The sequence below is a fragment of the Gallus gallus genome, chromosome 2, assembly GCF_016699485.2.
Source record: "Gallus gallus isolate bGalGal1 chromosome 2, bGalGal1.mat.broiler.GRCg7b, whole genome shotgun sequence".
NCBI classification, from domain to species: Eukaryota; Metazoa; Chordata; class Aves; order Galliformes; family Phasianidae; genus Gallus; species Gallus gallus.
The window spans coordinates 133,871,157-133,885,919 of NC_052533.1; the positions used below are offsets into that span (position 1 = coordinate 133,871,157).

General features: G+C 37.0%; 1 protein-coding gene and 1 long non-coding RNA gene across 17 annotated transcripts in view; one reads left to right on the forward strand and one right to left on the reverse strand.

The window, feature by feature from the left end:
* The window catches only part of LOC124418215, a 26,879-nt gene extending 15,915 nt beyond the window's left edge, over window positions 1-10,964 (forward strand). Inside the window, exon 3 of the long non-coding RNA XR_006936961.1 lies at window positions 10,932-10,964. This is a non-coding gene — a long non-coding RNA (uncharacterized LOC124418215). The remainder of the gene's footprint in view (window positions 1-10,931) is intronic.
* Window positions 1-14,763, reverse strand: part of TRPS1 (transcriptional repressor GATA binding 1) — a 210,739-nt gene that overhangs the window by 37,709 nt on the left and 158,267 nt on the right. The window lies entirely within an intron of this gene.

Consider the following 14,763-nt stretch of genomic DNA (forward strand, 5'->3'; position numbering starts at 1 on the left):
TCAATGTTTTTGGCTTTTACACAATATTTGCTCCACTGTGTCGAAGTTGTTTTGACATATTTAATTCCACAAGAGAATTCTAACCACTGGTTCTTTCATCAGCAGTTAAAATACTGCTATAACGCTGTTCTCAATTACTTTTACTTTCAAGGCAGCTCTATTAATACAATTTTCTTGAAGAAAAAACCAAACATGATAAACTGATTATCTATATTGCAATACATAAAGAATCAGACTATATTCCAAACTCTCTCCATGCTCTTAAATTGGCTCTGTTTTAATCTTCAAATTGGGTAATAACAGTAGTATTACCCTTTTTTTTTTAGGTATTCATTTTCATGCCTTTTAAATATATACTTTCAATGTGAACTTAGGCTTTTCAATAATGTAACAGTCCTGCAGAAACACGTCTCTTACTTATCTGAGAGATGCTGAAATCTCATCACATTTTTCTTGTTGTCTGGCATTTATGACTTTAAGCTGTCAGTTATTCTCTAAGCCCAATTATATACATCTATAGTCCCTACTCAGACTGTGATCACAACTGTGGGAGCTGCAATCATTTAGTAATTCATCTTCTGCAAGCTATTGTGTTAATACTGCCAGTTGTCACAACTACTCCTAGGTCCACTTGAGGATTTAATAAGTGAATTTTTGGGCGCCAAGGAACACAATGAACCTACAGAACACTGCTTTTTATCATCCACATTACAGTATAAATGCTGTAAAAGTTTATTACTTATGTATTTTTCAATTAAATAATAGATGTGTTTTAAACATGTACTAGATAGGTACACTAAGAATCTGAAAATCAGTGACTCACTTCTGTGTTTCGACTGCTAAGCAGATAGAAAATAGTTTCCCGAAGAAAAAGGAAATTTCTGGAAAATATTACAGTAATTAAATACAATTATTTTCTTAAAAGGTAAAATAATATAAATCCATATCCACAACGTAGCTCTTTACATATCCCATCCCATCAGCAGGATGGTGTCTTCTTTGGGGTTTTACTTCCCTATAAAATTTCCCCACTGGTAAGAGCTGTGTGCTATGCACTTCACACTCACAGGCATTTACAGGGTCATTAATCACAGAAAGATGTGCAGACTAGATTTGATGTCCTGCTAGCCAAAACTATGAAATCCTGACCTAAGAGGTCCTACAAGAGACTGAGAGTTACATTCAACTGGTGGTCAGAGACTCTCAGCACACGGATGACTTTAAGACAATCGACTAGATGAGACTCGGAAAGAACGAGAGTGAACTTTTCATTTGGAAATGAAGTTTACCCTTCTATTTCCAGTATCTATGATTACATGTTGGTGAATTTTTAGCAGTCCGTCTGAGACGAATAATTCTAAAGAGTATCGTTTCGCCATTTATTTTGCCTGTCACTTTGAGAGAAAGTTGTTACAGGGCCGCAGCCAACTCAGATGTTTATTTATGTCCTTTGAGAGGTAAGGAGAAAAAGATATGAAAAACACGACACTGAAGACGAAAAAGAGAAACATGTTGGCACGGCCATTGACTTCCTGGTAAAATCAATTCAGCAGCAGCCAACAGCAACATCATTGCCCCAGGGCTGCATGAGTGCCCTGCCTCTTTGCTTCGCGTCATGTAGGTGCCCAAACATTACACCAAGGAAGATCATACAAACAACTATCCAAGCAGATACCCACAGTTAATTTACACAGCTGGAACATAAACTCCAACACCTGCTCTCTTCTGGAAGCCAGAAAAATGTCCTAGATGGTCTCACTCTTTGCAGAGTAGCTTGGGAATGCTGAGGTGGCCCAACAGTTGGAATAGATATGTTCCATGGACAGCATTTACTTGGGGTCCACAGGCAGCTCAGAACTGCTTTCCAGACACAGGCACTGGGATTTCTGACAAGTAGTGTTAACTGTAAACCGAAATGTACTTAATAAACATCCACTTATAAGAGCAATATCTGATATAAGCTAGTGCCAGACTTAGGTAGTTAGGAAAGCCGCATCATTTCAAGTGACCAAACCAGAGCAACACTTGAAATTCATTGCTTTCATGTAAAGAACAGGTTGGATTTTGCAGCAATTCCTAGCAACAAAGATGAAAATCTCAATCTGAAACTGGTATGAAAACAGATTCAACTAACTTTCCAGAGAACACGAGGATAGTTAAGCCATTCCAAGAACTTGGAAAACTACCATCTGACTTCAACCTCAACCTTTCAGCACAAACTCAAAGAAAAATCAAGACAGGCACCAAGAAATAATCGCTTTCATCACCTGAATCACATTGTTTTTGATCCATATGCTCTGTGGTTTTCACTGCCTGAAAACAGCCCTCATGAAAGATCTACAAGGAGACACAGACAACTGCAGTGTTATTGTTCTTCTAAATGTTAGTCTCAGAATAAGAAGAAAAATGGAGCCAGAGACAAAGAGAAATGGTATCTCCTATTTCTTCGCATGTCTAAAGCCCAGAAGAAAGAATCATATAACTTCAATTTAAGAACATAAGCCACTTAAAAAAATAGTGAAGTAAATTTATAACAAATAAAATTTAGACATCAGTATCTGAATATATAAGGTTTCAGAACTAACACTGCTCTATATACCTTAAGCATAGAAATATTGAACCTGTTCCCACATGCATGAAACAATGTATACTTGAAGTGCAACAGATTACATCGGATTACTTTGATATATTTCTTAATTGTTTTGCACCTTACCATCTATTAAAACCACTTAAGATGGGCAGGAGACATTCTGAAATAAAAAGTGAGTGACAAACACTTCAGACAAGTTGCCAAGTTGCTGTTTTCAGGTTTTTCCTCTAACAGGTTTTCTCCTTTTTTTTTTTTCCTTCAACACGATCAATTAAAAACAATCAAAACCCACTCTGCAATTCCAAGTCTTTTGAAAACTAACATCTCTAATCTAAAGAGAATACTGTTGCCATTACATCAATGTATCTGAACAAAAATTTCCCACCATTATCCTGAAAGCTGTAAATGTCTACCTTTGGGAAAAGAACAATCAGATGTATTATTAAATGCAGCAAGTGAATGTGTTCTAAAATAGCAATATTAAAACTGTATCTAAGAAATACTGTGGAAATGCTAAAAAGAGCATGAAGAGCTTCCCACTGCATCCATACACATTGAACTAAGTCTGCTAACGCTCCTTTGAGTTGAGGAGCCTCCAAAGACTTGCTAAGATCTAAGAGAAGAGCAGGCCATTTCCTACCCTTTGGCATTCTCTATCTACACAAAAGGCAGAGCAGCCAAGCTCTGCTATTTATTACTCTGAAAATATCCCACAAAGAGTACATAAAAGCCCCATATTTTGGTCAAATCTATTCTAGATACATACATGCAAGTACAGAATTAGACCAGTGGAAATTAACTAAAGAGTTGCAGATGGCCCTGTATATAAAGCAGTACAATATAAGAGAGACCATCTGGAAATATGTTTTGCCCTTACCCAAATTTTACTTTAAACTTCTTTCTATTTTCCTTTTCTAGATGCATTTTTTTTTTGTCATGCAGTGAAAATGTACTTGTTTTAGTCTCAAAAAAAAAAAAAAAATCTAAATAAAACAAAAAAACCCAACAACTTGAGTTATACACCTGCCAAGTCAGGAATTTGAAATAGACATGAGGGTTAAATGTTAAGGAAATCAACATCTTAAGCACCAAAATTATATGGGGCTAATTGGTTAAGTGTTTAGGAGGTACAGATACATACTGAATCCTTAATGATTTTGCATTACAGCAAAAAGATATGTGTTCAGCAAAAGCATTGCTCAAGAAGCAAGCGGCTCCTCTTTGAATGGAATTACTATTGCTGATGACTAAATACATTTCTACTGCCACGCTCATAGCAAAACTGCTTGGGTGCAGTATGATTTAGGTAACAGCAAGTGAGGAGATGCCCACACTCCTGGGAATCAGGAGGCTGCTGATCCTGATCTCTCCAGCCCCAAAGCGCTCATCTTCAGGTGCCACATTATCTCATTACTCACATGGATTAACAGTGCTCAGTTGTAAAATACTTTACAGTTACAGTAAAAACTATTTAATTAGCTTTTAACTTTTAGAGGAATGCCTTGCAAAGATATGTTAAAGTACGTTTTTCCAGTCCTGCAGTAGGGGGAATAAGTCCCATTAGCATAAATGTCCCATTACTGACACTGCATGTGGGATGTTTTAAATTAAATTTCCAGGCTAATATGTTATGGCCTTGGACAAATAAAACCAAAATAAATTATATCCATCTTTCTATAAATTCTGTTATAGCTTAATTATAAGATTTTTTCATCTCTTTTCTTTTTTAATTTGGGATTTTTTAATATCCAAATTGTTTGCATATGTCCCTTCCCTCCTGCTCCTCCTCCCCAAGCTGAGGGACACTGTCAGTTTGTCACACGTGCAACAACTTTATGTACAGCATCTTTCCTATGTCCTCATGCACGATCCTGATTTTCACATTCATATATCACACATAACATGGAACAAGGCTACAGTGTAATTCTGTATTAACAAACCTCTACATTTATTTTCTCCCACGAGACAAGCAGAGTGGCATTAACAGCATTTGTTGTTTTTTTTTTTTTTTTTTGTACGAAGCACACACTGCCACTGTATCAGGTCAAGTGCTCTGTAACCTGCTTATCAGCAGTTACCACTAGATACAGTTTAGGAGAACAATTCAGAAATGGTTTTGATTGATTGCAACAAACTGGCAGTATAATTGCACTCAAGCCATTAGGAATCCAATTGAACCCTGATCGAGTACTTCATTACTCCTGCTCTTTTCACAAGGGCACACCATCCCAAGTAATATTTTATATATTATAAAAGGTTAGGTTTGAAAAATTAGCATTACAAATGTCACATTTACTTCCAGCTGGAAATGTGCAACAATGTGTGACAATACTGAATAAAATGTTGAAACATGTTTTCCTTTTGTTTTACTTTACTCATTTTTGTAATACAACACTGGTTACTGGAAAATGCCTTACAGCTTTATTCAAAACACATGTTCAAAGATCTGAATGAAAAAAGCTTTGACTCTCTCTGGAACATCTAACCGATATATCATTTGTGTGCTTTAAATTTTTTTCTTACTGTCAAGAACACTTTTATGTCTTTAAGATTTATTTAAACTAGTTTATTATATAATGAAGCTTGTCAGATCATAAGAACAAAGTCAAACAATATGCTCTATATCAAAGTATAACGTTTAACATATAGATCTAAGTATACATATCAAGTACAATGCAATCAAGCAGAGTTTAATCTGAAAATGCAAATGGTTCAGATTATTAAAGCCACATCTGTCCTTTGAAGCATAATTTAGGCTGTTTATCAAAAAAGCTATGTGTAATTATATTATTCCCTCCCACCAAACATATTTTAGCCATAGATTTCTTCATTTGAAAACCTCTGGGTTTAACCCCAGGGCCAAAATTTAGCAGCCCAAACCGCTAACTAAAAGATAAACACAAATTTGAGAATATATATAATCGCTCTGAGTCTCCACCTATTACGTTAGGACAGTCGTTCTGACTGCATGAACCCAATGGCACTAAGAGACTTGCATAAGCTACCCGCCATTAAAACCGAGCTTTCATATTTCTTTTTCTGTATTTGTAAATACACATTGCTTCAGCAAATCCGGCTACTGTGCACAAGCCTGTCTGAGGCAATACAGAAGGTGGGACTCAGGCCTCTTTTGCTTTCAGCAAACTATCATTTTTGAACATATACTCTCTGTTGCTCAAGTGTGGAGCACTCCTGAAACATGTTTTATGTATATATATATATAATCTGCCTCCTGGAGTGCTCTGCTAAGAGGGCAGGGAACACACACTTCATTTAAAAATGCCACTGCAATGATTTGAATCATTTGCAAATTAAAATATTTCTTCTACTGATCCAGTTAAATTCTTGAGCAGATCAACAGGGAATTTTCTCCACTGAAAACTGCACATTTCTGTAGATTCCATCTCTCAGTGTGCTGTGCAAGCGATCCCTTAATTCTGCCTAAAAAGCATGGGAAATACTTATCACTGGAGATCTATACTGCAGCATTACCATGCACAGACCTAGCAGCCGTGCGCAGAGTAGCAATAGTTCTCATTACATGCAAAACCACAAGTAAAACATTTGTGCTTTTAGACACAGTGAAAATGCTTCTTCTGCACAAAAGGAGGAGTTTTTATGAGTTCTTGGAAATCTGAGTGTTATATTTAGTTCTTCTGAACCTAGTACATAAGTTGCTCCAGAAGTAATGCCTCTTATTTATTTCCATGGAAACCGTAACAGCCACAAAAAGCACAATAACACTATTCGGTAGAACAAATTCTCAGCTACAGAACACTGGTTTTCAGCATAGTCATCACCATTAGCAGTGCTTTTTTACCAGCCAATGAACAAGACCCTGCGTGCCACATTCATCAAAATCTGCCCTAGTGGAAGTGAAACACTGTTGCTGTCACCACTGCTGAAACACACCACCCACTGCCTCACTGTGCTCACGTCTATTGTTTGGTCTCCATTAGTGTTCAGCAAACATTGATGAATGTCATCAGGTGCCATTTTTTCTGCATGGCAGAATTCAGTAACACACCTTTACCTCATAACTCACTCCCCTATCAGACGCTATTCTGTCAAGAGTGCCCCCCTGCTGCCGTCTGTCACATGGCAACAACATGTAATGGAATATTGGTGGGAAGTTTCAACCTCCACTGCCACACCACCACCATCTGCCTTTGACATTGAGGGCCAACATCATAAAGCAGAAGGCACTACTTTCAGAGCAGCCCTCATAAAAGGCAACATAGGTACACAGTTGATACTCATAAAAAAAAAGTTTCTGAAGTTAAAATATTACAATGGATATAAAATTAAAAACATCAGCTGCTTCCATATGTTTCATTTTGAAAGTCACAGGCCATAAATTAAAATATTTATTATCTGTTTAAGTAACAGTTGCTCAGATGCCCACCTGTCGGTACTCATGGAAGGAGAAAGATTCTTCAGCATACTTCAATTTTTTGGGAATTGGCTTCACAATACCAACTTATACATGCACATCAAATATCCAGAGGGTGCTCAAATGTGTGACAAAGTGAAAGATGTTAACTTAACTATGATTTATCATCCTTTCCCTGCCCCACATGGAGAAGTTCCCTTCTCTACAACAAAATGCTGAGCAAAAGCAATCAGGGTTCAGTAGGGCCAAATTCCTGCTCAGGACAAAGCCCTTCATCTTTCCATGAACTTTTAATTCAGAGAGAAAGAGTAGTGTGGAAAAGGAAGCAAAGCAGCACTAAAAAAGCATTACTTCATCATATCCTAATTTGGTTGGCTGTTCTTAAATGTATATATAGTCCCACGAAGCAAATGGAATAACTTTTAAAACAGACACCAATGGTAATTCTTTTTCACAACGCAGACATTGTTTGATGGAATTTACACACCACGGGTGGCTTGTTAGGTAAATAATAGAAAAATAAGTACAGTATTACAGTGTCTATTTATAATACTATTTTGGGATGCTGAGAGCATCAACCAAGGTTTGAGGTGTTTTTACAATATTGTACTACATTAAAAAAAATACAACTGCCCCAAAATATCCCAACTAAAATAATATGTGTTCCAGAAAAGCAAAATAAAAGATTGTAGTGAGTGGCAGAACTACAGCCACCCACAGCCTCCAGGCCTATACTCATTACTGAACACCAGGCCAGGTTCACAGCAGGCTCAGAAGGTTAACAAATCAGGCTCTGTGGGCCAAGAAAGATCCCGAAGACGCTGTTTTTTTCACTGTTTGTATCAGTTACATTATAATAAACTGTTCCACATGGGGATAATAAATGCTATCCCGGTGACAGGCACACAGACAACCACATTTGCTAGAACAAACAACATTAGGACAAAGGGAGTTTGATTTGGTGGAGGAGGACAGAAAGATTAATAGAATAATCCTACCTCAGGATTTCCTTGATTTTGTATGCTTAGATCTCAATCTGAATGTCTTTTAACACTTCTTTATGCATAAGATTATTATTTTTTCATTCTGATGAAGTAAGCATGAATTTGCATGTCAAATTCAGAAGCACTTTCAGGCTGCTCAACATTTCTCCAAACATAAAAATAGAGCATTTGGTCCAGGTCCAACAAAGGTTTTAGGCATCTAAAATGGGATTTAGTTTGTCCTTAGGTGCCTGATTTCAAAACATTACCCCTGCTTTGCAGCCATTAACCCTGAAAACAGCTCTGGCTTTCACCTGAAAGTTCCTCAGCCATGTGAAGATCTCCAAATTGTCATTAGCAGAGCTCCCTGTGCTTCAAGAGCTCTCTGACTGTCTCCTAGATAGGCTCAGCAGAAGTCCGCAAAGCACACTGAAACGTTTACCATCAGTAAAGGCCATGATGTGTTTATCTTGCCTGCAGGTAAGGTATCATGTACAAATGTCTTCCTCTGCTGGTAAGAGAGTCACCTCAAGAATAGAGAAGGGTTATCAAACTACTGAAAATGAGCAAAATCAGCACGCAGGAAAAAAAAAAAAAGACAAAAAAACACTTAAGAGTGTCTCTTGGATACGGAGAGGCTTCCTTCCACACAAATTCCATGTCCCACATATACTTCTTAGTCTTTTAACGTCAAGAGCTTCTGTGTCTGAAGTTTACTAAGATGACACTAACGTAAATGGCAGGCTCTAGCACAAACGAGAATAAACAATTAATGATGCAATTTGTCTGGTCTCTCATCAGCTGTGGCCAGGCACAAACTGAGGACAGAAGTGAGAAGCTGGTTTATAACAAGCACATTTCTGAACAGTCTTTCCACAAGAATAGATGGGTAAAAAAAGAAAATAATAAATAATAATAATGAAGATTTAAATGTATTTTAAAAGAACTTGTTCTCATAATTAAAAGGACAATGTGGCACCTATGATTGTGCAGGGCTGAACCTAGAACACAGGACGTCTCTTCCAGCCAAGGGCTGCTCCTGTTACAGGACTAAACTGCACAGAAAAGCTTCTTTTCTCCAAAGCACACCTAGCTTCATCATGATTTTGTGGTACATCTCAGACCTCCTGGAAAATCGTCAGCAGCCTAATTACAGGGAAAGGAACAGATAAACGAAAGCTGGATTAGAGAAGTAGTACTGTACTGTAGTACACTGTGCCTGGTTTCCTGGCAGAACTTATGATCTTGTTATACTGAAGAAACCTATATAGAAAAACCATAGGGCTGCTAACATAAAAAATGAGCTGAAAAGCCAGACTGGACAAAAATCCAATTGTCAGGATGAGACTGTCTGCAGTGGCCCAAGTTTCTCACTTGCAGTTGCATAAGAGGCTTTTAGGGTTGCAGTATTCTTGGCAGCCTGAGCAAGAACAGAGACTGTTCAAGTTACACAACTACAGCGTCATTAGTGGCTTCTGAGGAGTGTGCCCAGAGCTGCCCAAGTAAGTTAGCATTATGCTAAAACATAAGCTGCTAGTTACAATCTTCCCTGTTGTGTACACAAGCCATAATCATATCACTGTTTCTCATCCAAAGCATACCAGTGAGCTGTGGGAGCAATGCCTTGCCTGCCTCCTTGCAAGGCCACGGACTGCCTTGCGTGTCTGCTTTCCTGCCCAGTTACTAGCATCTTTCAAGAACTGAAAGCCTGGAAAAGCATTAGTCATTCTTTTTTAGTCCTAATTTTTAGCAAGGTCAAGGGACTTCTTCAGAAACGGGTATGTTCAGACAGCAGTTACGCCAGCACAGATCTGGAGCTGAATCAGTTGTCTCTTTTCACTTAGCAGCCTACTCTCTGATTTGCGCACATTTTTTCCGGTCCCTCATTGACTACTACATAAGACCTTTGACTTTGTTACTGTTCTTGCTTTCTCTTTTATTTCTTTCTCTGCTTTTGCTGTACTGATCATCATTACCCATTTTTATAAGAAATCACTCAGTCATCCACCCCAATGCACGCTAAAACCATTCACTCAAACACAGAGACTTCAAAAGAAATACTGCCAGGTAGTGACATCCTGAGCAAAGAGATGCTATTCTTTAAAGCCCTCTACTACTTATCTAAAGCCATGAACTGGTATTTTCCACCCTGCGTCTTTGTTGCTACATTATCAAGTATGTTATTTTTTATTTTTTACTTTTAATACAGTATCACTTTTTTCTGATAGTGCCACAGGACGTGTAGGAGGTATAACAGCATATCATAGTTGATTTAAGGAAGTGTTTTTTAAATAATCAATTGTTACACTGTCCCCAGCTCGAAGTCCTCTGTTTTGGATACTGCCAAAAATCATCATCAAACTGAATTGAAGATCTTTTTGGTCCCTTCCTTTTTATCCCTCTCCTCTTCAATTTTAACTGCAGCAGCTGATCCCTAAGGAGGGATTATATAATATATGAGATCAAAATACCAAATGATCTTTTAATAATGCAAAATTTTAAAAGTCATCTTGACTTCTTAAAAAAAGTCATTCTCTTCACAGGGTCTTTGCCTAGGCATGTACTCTTTCAAGTATTTAAGGGTCTTAAGAGCCTCAGGACAGGATTTTTTTCTATCGACTTTAATCATGGTTGTACAGTATTAAAGAAAAATGGAAGGTGTCTAAGCTATGAAGAGCACAGAGATGACAAGTGAAGTTAAACATGTAGCACTGGTGAGAGCATCTGTGAGATGTCTCACATTCCTACTGCCAGAGCGAGCTCCCTCTCTCCCTTGTCTCTTCTTTGGATAAAGCCGTATGTCTGAATTCATCCCCAGTTTGGGAGTTAAGACTACCCTTTCCCACTCTCCTGAAAATGAATAGCTTAGAAATACTCTAAAAACATTAAGGAATGTTTTGATCACGTGGATGAGATTTTTCAGAACAGAACTTTGAAGTGTCCCGTCTGATTGAATCATTTTCAGGCAGGAGAGGCTGAACCATTCAGAGCGCCGTCCCCTCCTCCAGTGTCTCAGAGAACCACCCTAAAGTGAAGGTTAGTGAACACTAACAGTTAATATTTACATATTCTTTTAATTTTTCCCCGGATTGTTTTGTCAGAAACCCCATAGCAAATTAAATGTTTTCTATTACTCCTCGCCTGTCATGTCACCAAAAATCTACATTCTAGAAGGAGAATGCACAAAGCATTTCACTTTGACGTTTGTGGTTTCTGAAATCACTGACATAAGAGAAAACATTTTCACTTAAAGTAGTCAAAATGATAACTGACCTTTCACTTATGCTGACCAAATGTGTTATGTGCCACTCAATCACTGGTATCTATCACTCTTAATTAGCATCTACACAATAAAATAGCTTAGTTCAGAAGTGTATTAATTACTGTTTTATGACTCTGCTTCCTATTATCCTGGCTGTGCAGCAGCAAGCCTGGCATTTTCCAGCACAAAGGGGCAGTATATGTTATGTGTGATTCATGAAAGTTTCATTAATATTGAAGTTCATGTGGTTTAGAGGAGCAGAAGGGAATGAGCTGTTTGTTCTTACTTCATGCCCAGAGGATTTAGTTCAATTTTCAGTCCAGTACAAATTGCACAGTGTGATAGGGCAGAAAATCTCTTTTGTATATATCCTTTCATTCATATTGTGAGACATGAATAAAAATAAAAACAAGAAAAATACGTGAATTCAGGCATCTCTCTTGAAACCTCACTGAACTGATGCAGAAATCTAATGAAGAAATCAAAGAAGAAAACACCTATCCTTTGAAATACCACCATAAAGAGCAACCATATACCATATTATTTGTATTTAAATTAACACTATTTTTTTTCCTTTTTTAATGATGTGGCAGTTCAAAGAACAGAATGCTAATTAAAAAAATCTTGTAGCATTTGCTCTAGTATCTGCTGTGATGTGTCATTTGAGTTCGTGTATCTCACACCCAAAATTTAGAAATATAATCTACCTGAAGTAGTGGCTGCAAGCTGAAACTAGAAATAAGGATTCATTTAGTCTTTTGTTTCAGAGCCCTGTCTGGGGCAAAGTGCATGACTGCAGCTCAAAGAAGAAACAAAGGCAACAGAAAAATGAAATACTCAAAGAGGTGTTTTTGTTGGTGGGTTTTTTTTTTTTTTTTTTTTTGGTAAAAAAGAAAAAGAAACGGAAACATTTGCATAAAAGCAAGAAGATGTGCAAGCAAATTCTTAAAAAAAACCCGCAAGGTTGTCTTGCATGCGTTACTTAAAAACATGTCAAGATTTTTAACTAAAAAACAAATATATATATATATATATATATATATATCAGTACATGGTTTCCAGGGCAGATCTCCCCAGCAGACCCAGCCTCACCTTCCAGAAGGAAAACTCATTGACACCAATAGGCAGGCTGAGCTCTGACCAAGAGCAGAGCATGCAGGATAGATTTGCACCACTGAGATTAGAGCAGTATGCAGCTGGAAGCATTTGGGCAACAGAGTGGTGAACGACTGTCCTTGCCAGCTGTCTACATTGCACCTTTCCTTCTTCCTCAGGACTCTCCTTTATTATGGAATATATCATAATCTTCTACAGTGAATATCAACTGTGCAATCAAAAGGTTTGGTTTGGCAAATATTTAAGTTTGCTTTTTCCATTATGCAGCAGATTTGCTGAAGGGAGAACAAAGGTTCAGAATCTGAAATGGGAAGATGGTCACTTTGATTGCAAAGTTTTAAGCCAATTAGAAGCAAAGTGGATGCCATTTATGCCAGACATGGACTAGTCTTAGTATTAATTCATTAAAGCTCCACTGAGAGCATCAGTTTGCAGCAACAGGCAATATGAAGATTCATCATTCTCTCAGAAGAGAAAACTGAGTGAAACACTGGCACCGATTCTACTGAGATTTCACTGTTTATTTTCACAAATGTCAAAGACTCATGGAATTTATGGTTGGGAAGGACAGCTTGTATATCACAGGCCACTGAATTCCATCCCATTTCTGCTGGACCAAACTCAGTAATGTGTACTTGGATAGAGGCTTTTGTGTTAGGCTAAAGGAATCTTCTGAAAAGACACCGCATCTTGATTTGGATACACCAGAGACTTCACCAGCAGTTTCTCTCAGCTGTTGTTCTCGAATCTGGATTTAAAAAACCTTAGCTTCCAGAGTCTAGTTTTCACTACACTTTTTCCAATTGGAAAAATATCCTTATTTGCACATTGTATTCTCTCCTCAGGAAGAGCCTATATATGGCAATCCAATCAGCTCTGAAGTTTTCATTTTTCCTTTGAGCTACATGGACTGAACTATAAATTACCCTCTGAATGTAGGGCTATATTGTGCAACTTGTCTATCTGATTTCCATTTAGTGTGTTTTTATGTTTATGTCCTGTAGTCCAGGACTGATGTCCCTTTTGCAGCAATAATTCTCCAGTTATTTTGGATGCCCAGTGAAAATATTTAATATTAATAGCTCTGTAGTTAGATTTATGCATTCATTATCTAAACATTTATAATCAGTCATGATTTCCCACTACTAACAACTATTTGAGGTTTACTTGTTAACCAGTTCTTAATCTATTTAACTTTGTATGGTAACGATATGATAATGGAAATGCATGCTAAATATTAATACAAATGTTTATGCATTAAAAAAAATACCATTAGAAAATCCAAGCTTCTCTCCGTTTTCCAAAGCCTGAAAGATAGATACTTCTTAGGAATATCAAAAATACAAGCTTAAACAGTTTTCTTCTCTGATTTCTATAGTTTTGTGATGAATAAACTCAGGTATGATTTAGTCTTCTTAGTAAGGCATACAATGCTCACAATGTTCCCTTTGGATTGTAGTTCTTAAATCACACGAGTAATACTCAGTCAACTGTTAAACCACTCAGGTTCATAAAATATATATAAACATTATTACATCAAGACACATGATATAACAATAGAACTTATTCTAAATATATATATATTGAAATGAGCTTACTCCCAGTGAGACCTGGTGATGAAATTTGGTATTAAAATGACAACTAAGAGGAAAAACTTTGTTCATCACATGCCAGAAGAATTTATATGAATTGTGTTTGTTCTGCTGGTTAGTGAGATAAATTAAATTTTCTGTAATATGTCTACCCCTCACATAGGGCTGTACAGCCTTCTAGGTTTGAAATTTGACTCCTGTTTGATTTTGAAATGTGTTTTCCTTTTTCTCTGCAGATAGAAATTAGTCCTCAAAGGAATTGTATCAAGTCTACATAGTAACATATACTGTACCTTTCAGAAGTTACATACCCAGACAACATGAGAGAAAAGCAATTTTAACTAGAAAAAAATCTAAAATCAGCTGTATTTTGAAAGGTTGGAGGAATAACTAAATCACTAAAGATCTCTTTCCTACTGAGTGACTGACAAAGAGTAATCTGCGTACGGACAGATTGTCTGCTCAGCCATACATGCACATACCTGCTACATTTTGCTAAACATTAAGAGCTACTTTCCATATATCTGAAACATAAAACCCTACAAATAATGCATTAAATCCCTGATACAGTAATAAAACCCTATTTAGAAAAACTAGAAAGTTACTCTCCTTTTTTTTTTTTTTTGCTTTAAACTTTCAATTAAGATTATAAACATCTAAAAACAAGATGTGGATGACAACCACAGGAGTAGGTCTACTCCCTACCAATTCAAAGTAGGTCATCAATACAGTTGCCCATCTCCTCTCAAATCAGAAGAAATCCACTGATATGGAAAGAAAGTTAATAATTTCACAAAAACATGGCTTTAATCATAAAAGATAGCTTA